General features: G+C 32.1%; 1 long non-coding RNA gene across 1 annotated transcript; it reads right to left on the reverse strand.

The window, feature by feature from the left end:
• Window positions 1-5,240: 5,240 nt before the first annotated feature.
• On the reverse strand, window positions 5,241-7,347 carry LOC148600274 (uncharacterized). The gene is made up of 3 exons (XR_015918131.1): window positions 6,494-7,347; window positions 5,865-5,944; window positions 5,241-5,483 (listed from the first exon to the last, which is right to left on the reverse strand). It is a non-coding gene; the product is annotated as an uncharacterized LOC148600274 (long non-coding RNA).
• Between the last annotated feature and the right edge of the window lie 440 nt (window positions 7,348-7,787).

The raw sequence follows: 7,787 nt of genomic DNA on the forward strand, positions 1-7,787 counted from the left end.
CAGTTTTTTTTCTTTTGGATCCGCCACCAATATGTATTTTTTTCAATTTTTCGTTTACTTGTTGATTGTCAAACACAGTTCTATATGTAAGGATTGTCAAACACAGTTCTATATGTAAGGAAAGCCTTTCCAAGTACACAAGGTCATGTGATATGATTACATTTTTATACATGTACATGCAATGGTGATAATGATAAATGAGACAAATAGGATGATTTTTCATTTCCTATTATTAACAATCCATTTGTTAGATGGCGATGTCCCTTTGTCGCCATCATATGGTGTTTACATATCACTGCTGGTTCGATTTGCCCGCATTTGTAACTTTTATTCTTCGCAAGCCAAGAAAGCTCAATACTCACCCAATGAATTGACATAACAGTTGAATAGGTTAGATTGTAAGGGATATAGTAATGATAGTGTTGTCATGACATGGGTTATGTCCTTATTGCATGACTTCTGATATATCGTTGTTCTCAACTACGCACGATAATCGAGGGCATAAACTTTTGGAGGTTTAAACTGGTCTGGAGCTGGCATATTTCAGTTAACTATTAGTAGTCCTTTCTTTGTGTATTTGTGTAACGTGTAAACAGTTTATGTTTATTTATGTTTTAACAAGAGACTAAATCCTTTTGAACTGATTTTAGGTATGCTAAATTGTGTAATATTTTTTCCACAGTGGCTAGATTTGCTCACTGTATCCTAGTTTTCCTTTCCTCTTTCGTCTATCCCGGACTTGACATTTTGTAAGCAACTCGGCGAGTTTTGTCATGAAAGCAGAGGACGCTTACCCTATCAGTGCACCTGTTCCATGCTCCCAGTTGCTCATTTGCTTTTATTTCTTGGTCATATTGTTTTCGTTGTTGGATGTTCTTTGTGGTATGTGTCTGTTCTTCCTGTCTGGTCTTTGTCCCTGGATTGCATTCTTTTGATTTCCACTAGATCTTGGTTGCATTGATTGCACTTGGATAATAAGCCAGTCAGGAAATAAAAAAATAAAGAAATCATGTACTACCCAGTGTTAAAAGACAGTATTGAAACCCTTCGTAACATTAAAAGATCATTAATCGGAAGTAGAACGCAAAAAATAAAATGAGCAAATGTATAGCTCGAATAATCCAAAAGCGCATACACTAGTTCTCAATTTCAAGAATCAGCGAGATTTTTTTTTGTGGAGCTAATAAATTCTGACTGTTTGTAACAGACAGTTTTTGAAACATGGTATGAAATAATCATTTTTATCATCAGACTTCTCAATATCAGTCTGTTAGAATGACTTATATTTCATTGAAATGCACTGCAAGTGAACATTTCAGGGACAGATAACTCTTTTTGGAAACCTCAACATTCTAACATTCGAATGAAAACAAAAATACAACACATCACAACTAAGGATTCAGAGATCAAATATATGTCATTCCAAATAAAGAGACGCCTTCTTTGACTGAGAGCAAATGTCTCATATGTTGCCTTATTCTTACATGGACTTCTATCATTAAATACTAGTACATCTTTCTTACAAAGACAGCAGTGCTGACATAAATGAAAGTCTCGAAGCTATGTGGAGACAGTGTAATTTAACCCATTCTCAAATGATTATTCTATTATCTGAATGAATTTGAGGAAAATCAACCAGTCCGGACAATCAAGCGGTCAAGCGTAAATATTCTACATTTCTGCTTATATGCCAAAGGACGATCATCCAGTAAGTGGGTCGCAGAGTCCACAAAAGATGATTATACCTGAGTTTACAAATACAAATGTATAAAGAGCCACCTTTAGAAATATTTTAAACATAATTCTCATTATAACATGTAACCAACAAATTCCAAAGGCCATGACAGCTATCGCCATCACTGGACACCCGTCGCTGTCCTTCGTCGTAGTTAATTTTTTTTTCAAAACTTCTACTCTGAGACTACTTAACCAATTAGAACCAAACTTAGTATGAATGTTCCTTGAGGTCCATTGTATCCTGAATAGAACTGATGTTGAGAATTTTGACTTGTAGAAATACATGTACATGACTGCTATTACATGTACTGAAAATAAAACTTAGGAGCCAGACAGAAGTTTTTCGCATATATCTCCAAAACCGCGTTATTTTTTGTTTAGCCAAATGCTGACGTAAACCTATATTACATGTACTAGTAATCAGCATGATGAGATATATCTGTGGTCATATTTTCGTTTTAATATGTTAAGCCCCATTGGAGTTATTGCATTTTTTTCCACTTTTTTGCTTTTTCGTTTCTTCCCCTCTGACATTACTTGACCAATTAGAACCAAACTAGGTATGAATGTTTCTTAAGGAGCGTAAAACCCTGCACCAACAGGCTGTTTTTCAAAAAATGCAAATTTCGAATTTTAAGAATTAAAGTCATGAATATATGAGCAGAAAAATGGAACATGATGTATGATATATTTTTATTATGTCACCATGGCTACAGATTTTCATGACAAAATAGAAAAGTATATCTACCTTTTTTCGTGGATCTCTTTAATATAGGCTTTGAAAAATACATCCTTTTATAATAAAAATGTTGGATTTCCTTGTTTGAGTGTCTCGATATAGGTATTTTTTTTTTTCGCTAACTGTAATAAATTTATTTGCTGTATCTACATGTATCTATATAGTGGAACCTTAGTCAAATTCTTTCAATTGCCCAAATGACCCTTACAATAAGGCCTACAGAAGTCTGCCTTGGATCAAAGATGTCGGACGACTCCTGGCTACAGTTATTGCCCTTGAAAAGTGAAAAATGATATTTTTAGCAGTTTTCAGCCAATTTCTTGAAAACTGTAATAAGTAAAATGAAACGATCAATTGATGAAATAATCCTAGCGTATGATATGTCCTTCTTAAGTCTCCTGTTGAGTCAAAATTGTACAACTCGTTGTTAGAGTTATTGCCCATGAAAGGCAAAAATAGAACCAGGTGAGGGATTCAGGCTCCTGGGAGCCAAACATTTGTTATGTCTGTTTATAAGAAGTAACAAAGCTATCGCCAGGTTGTGCGCTATTATGCTTTTCCTGCACAATTAGTTAACAGAACACAAGATTGGTACATACGATCATTCCTTTGATAAAGGACCGGTAATTTGAGAATACAATGTATAAAGTCCTACATTGTATTTTTTTTTTTTAAGATTGTTGGCTTCCATTGTCCCAGCCACAACATCGTCCATTACATCAATGTGCAGACTAAGCTTTTAAGAGTTGTGAAAAATATGCTCAATTCCCATCTCCTTATTTTTTATTTAATGTTGATCAACAAGCTTGCTTGATGCATGGTACATTCGAGCCTAACTTTGTAGGAATTAAAACAACACGAACTGCATGTACATTTTTACTTCTTTAAAGCCTCACCTGCAGTGTACTTATTTCCTTGGTCGAGACTTGCATGTACGCTCCCAAATTCATTAGCATGTATACGTGACAGGAAATGCCTCTAGTTACTCAATCGAGTTTTCAGGTTTCCTGGATTTGTTTATTCAGTTTAGAAAACTTCCACTTTTTGTTATCCTAACATGGGGACAATTTATATACAAAGCGCGGTCATGATAGAATAGAAAAAAAAGAATTTATGTATGGTGAAACGCAAGAAATGCACCAGCGTATTCCTAAATCCAAAACACTTTCAGAAATCACCAAAAGGTCTTCAATAATACACTGACTAGTTCGACTACATGGCAAGCTTCACATTACAATGCAGAGTGATGATACTGAAGCATAGCAAAATGATAAACACACGGATCTAAGGCCATATCCTGCAATTTATCATGATTTTGTTTTATTGGCAATGTCCGTTAGTGACACCACAAAAGTTGCCATTGTTGCAAAAAATCATGATTTGGCAATCTCCTTCTCTTCTCCAGCAATGTAACGTAATAAACTTATTCATTTACATGAAAAGCAAATGTATATAATATTTGAAAAAGAAAATATATTCATTCATTAATATTGAACTGCACTGTTTTAACTTGGTTTGTAATAATAAGTCGTTTCTTTATTGTTTATTGGATGCTGCTAGATTTGTCCTAGGTTTTATTCAGCGAGGTTAAGATTTAAATGTGATATTTTATTTTTTTGTGGATTTGTTGTTCTTTCTCTCTCTCTTTCATTTCCATACATTTTTGTATTTATTTTTTTCAGTTTTCCAAACGTTTTCTATCATGATTTACAACACTAAAATTGTATCACCAAGTAAATACACTTTGGCTAGAACTAGTAACACAACTACACACACAAAACTGCATAGCCCACCTTTTGTAAATGATCCCCCTTTTTTAATATTCTACATAAAAATGACCCCTTAATAGCTTAATGATAAATAGTTACCTTTCCTCAAAAATGAAGAGCCCCCCACACCCCCGGTGAAGAAGTGATGTCCATGAATTTCAATAATACACAATCATCGCCCAACAGGAACTGAAAATTTCAGGAGGTTCATTTACATCAATAAAAATATATAATTTCTCTGGTACAGATAAAAAACCAAAAACTAAATTGACCATTCAGCTCAACATACCTCTAGTTACGACCCTAGAAAAGTACTGTCTTGTATTTCTATTCCCCCAGACAATTGATATGGATATAATAGTCTTCGGGACAAGTTTGCAATTCCGGTGAGTGCAAAAATGGTCTTCGCCATTTTAAGTCACAGCGAAAAATTTTTTGTCAGAGATGATGCACTAACATCTTAGTAAAAAATTTACATGAGTTACATTCTTACTTTGCTTACCATCTAAGCACAGTAATCTCATTTCCTTTAAGGAAATTCTTATTTCCATTAAGGGAATATCATTTCCGTTGAGGAAAAATTTCACATTAGATTTCCTTCGAAGAAATTTAAAAACAAGAATTTCCTTAAAGGAAAAAGTTTTTCCTTAAGGAAATTTACTCAATTGCAATTTCCTCAAAGGAAATAGCTTTTCCTTACGGAAAAAATATAACAGCAAAATTTCCTCTGAGGATTTTTTGCCCTTAAGGAAAAATATCATAATAAAATTTCCTCAAAGGAAAAACTTTTTACTTTAAGAAATAAATACATAAAAAATTCCTTTGAGGAAACTCTTTCACTTAAAATTTCCTCATAGGAAATCATTTTTCTTACCAGAACAAAATTTTAAATGAAAAAGTGACTTTTAAAAAGAAATAAATTTTCTCATAAATACTTTTCGAAAAGTACTGTCAAGTGTTTTATTTATCACTAAACTCATTTAATCACTGTGCTTTGAAAAACAGGTAGAGCAATTGATCAAAGTCATTTCTTATATCTAAGAAACAATATATGTGTATAAAAAGCAAACTATTCACAATGAGATCACTTAATCTTCATGTTTCTTTTTACTGCAAACAGTTGTAAGCTGATAAGTCACTGGCAAAGAGCATAATTCTGAGCAATGGATGACTCACCATATCTAAGATTGTTCTCCTTGTGCTGCTAATATGGCAAAATCATAAATCTGTATTCTGATCTAAAAAAAAAGTATTTTTCTTTACCTCTTAAACCATATTATGGTGAAAATGATATGGTGAATGTTTAATTGTCTATCAAATTATACAACGGGCTGGTCTTGGCAAACTGTCTTGAAAAAAAAAACATTTTACCACAGAAAGTGACCTGCTATCAGCACACAATTATGTATTACATTACTCTAAGGAAATAAAGCATGTTTCTTACTGAAAAAAAAAGAAAAATCTCAAAAATCATATAAAAATTATAAATTTTATAATTAAAAAGTTGACTGTATACTCATTAGCACCAAAAAGAAGAATTTAAACAGTAGAAATAAACTGATGAAAGATGGTACATTCCCAAACATTGTATGTAGTGAGTGTTATAGGTGAATTATTACCTGACTATATTCTTCATACATTAGAACTCTGTCACTGGCCAAGTCAGTATTTAGTATTTCTGGAATCATTTAATACAGAGCTGAAATGTAAAAAATATTGAAATGAGTCTTGTGAATTTTTCATGCCTTGATCTCATTTGCTGTTGTTGTTGTTATATTTATCTTATTTATTCTATCAAATGTAAGCTATTGTCTCTGAATACGGCAATCTTTTTCTACAATCAGTGCCTAAAATTGCAAAATACACTTGACCTTTTATGACATAATCTCTTTTTTTAAATCCAGTTACTAAAGGATTTTTTTACTGTTTTCTATGAATACCATTCAGAACCACTAAAAAATCAGTAACAGCAACTAGCTTAACTTTAAAATCAGAAGAAATTGAAAATCTCACAAGTAAATATAGAATTCTATGTTTAAAAACTGAGAATATACAAAAACTTCTTGAAAAGAACTTAAGGAATACTTAATTAAAATATCTAGCATTACATAATTAACATTTTTTATATTCCTGAACATAAGATGAAACTGAAAGATTGATGGAATAAAGTTGAAAATATTGAGTCTTTATGCTCATAGTCACCAAAACAACAACTAGCGGTAAGGTGTTTAATTATTCTAGCACCTACCCAATCAGTTGTTTCTCTTTCTCTCGCTTAGAAGAGTAACATTTTCTACAGATACAAATTCTCTTTTTGACTCGGCTTGGGGTCAATCCAAACAACTTCCATAATCAAGGTGAGCTTCCTACCAGGAGGTTCATCATCTAAACTGAAAGAATAGATAATGTAATAATAAAAATATACCTTAAAAAGTCAGCTCATCTCTTCTTTGTGCATCAAAATTGCAAAATAATTCTCAGTAACAGTAACTAGTCTTTCTCAGTAACAGTATCGAGTGTAACTATAAAACACGAAAGTGTAAACAGAAGAAATTGAAACTGTCATATGAAAATGTGATACAAAAGTAGATAAAAAGGAGACTTTGCAAATGCCATCTATGATGATGTAAGCTAAGCTCAATTAAGTGTTCCTGATACAATGATTCTGATAAGCATGCACAAGGACTGAGGGTTTTAGGTATATTAAAGTGGAAAAAAATTCAAATTGGCACATTGAAGCTGTACTTGTACACATTTTTAAAGACGGCCCATTTAAAAAAATCAATTTTGGTGAAATGAGGAACATATGGTAGTTTTAGACTAGTTGTTTAAGCTCTCGTAAATTATTTGGAAAACTGGTCAATTTAGAGCCAATCGGACCTTATTATCACAAATAATTTTAACATATTTATTTACATTTGTTCAAATGGTTTCCAACAGGTCAGAATATAGGCCCTGTTCCACACACTTTGAAAACTATAGGAGAGTTCGCCAATCTCATTAGTGATGTCATATTCACTAATTTTCATATCATTAAGTGTCAAATTGGTTGGCAAATAAACAACGAAATAAACAATTAGCAAATTCATGATTAGAATCCCAATTTTCAAAACTTTGTTATTTTCTATATCCAATTTTGGTTCTGTAAAATGTTTCATTTAGATAAAATAATTCATATTTTGTGTGTAAATATTTTACTCTTTTACTTAAAAAATAAATTTGAAATGATATTTATATGTAAACCTCTATTATCATTAAAATATTTTAAATTTTTTATGCTCACATTTTATTAGTCTAATTACTGAATATTTATTTTAAAATTCCGTGGATAAAAAGAGTATTATTGGCAGTGTAGAGAACCAAAAGAATTTTTCAATTACCTTAAAAAACGAAAACGTTATGATGATATAAAGTTGATGCCCCATGCCAATCAAGGGATTTTTTGCCAACCAAATCCAAATCACAGGTAGGTGATGACATCACGAAGAACTCTCCTATATTTTAAAACAGTTTTTGGCATGACATTGGTTATGTCCTTATTG

The sequence above is a fragment of the Perna viridis genome, chromosome 13, assembly GCF_037379345.1.
Source record: "Perna viridis isolate PV_CMFRI_1.1 ecotype Kerala chromosome 13, ASM3737934v1, whole genome shotgun sequence".
Lineage (NCBI taxonomy): Eukaryota > Metazoa > Mollusca > Bivalvia > Mytilida > Mytilidae > Perna > Perna viridis.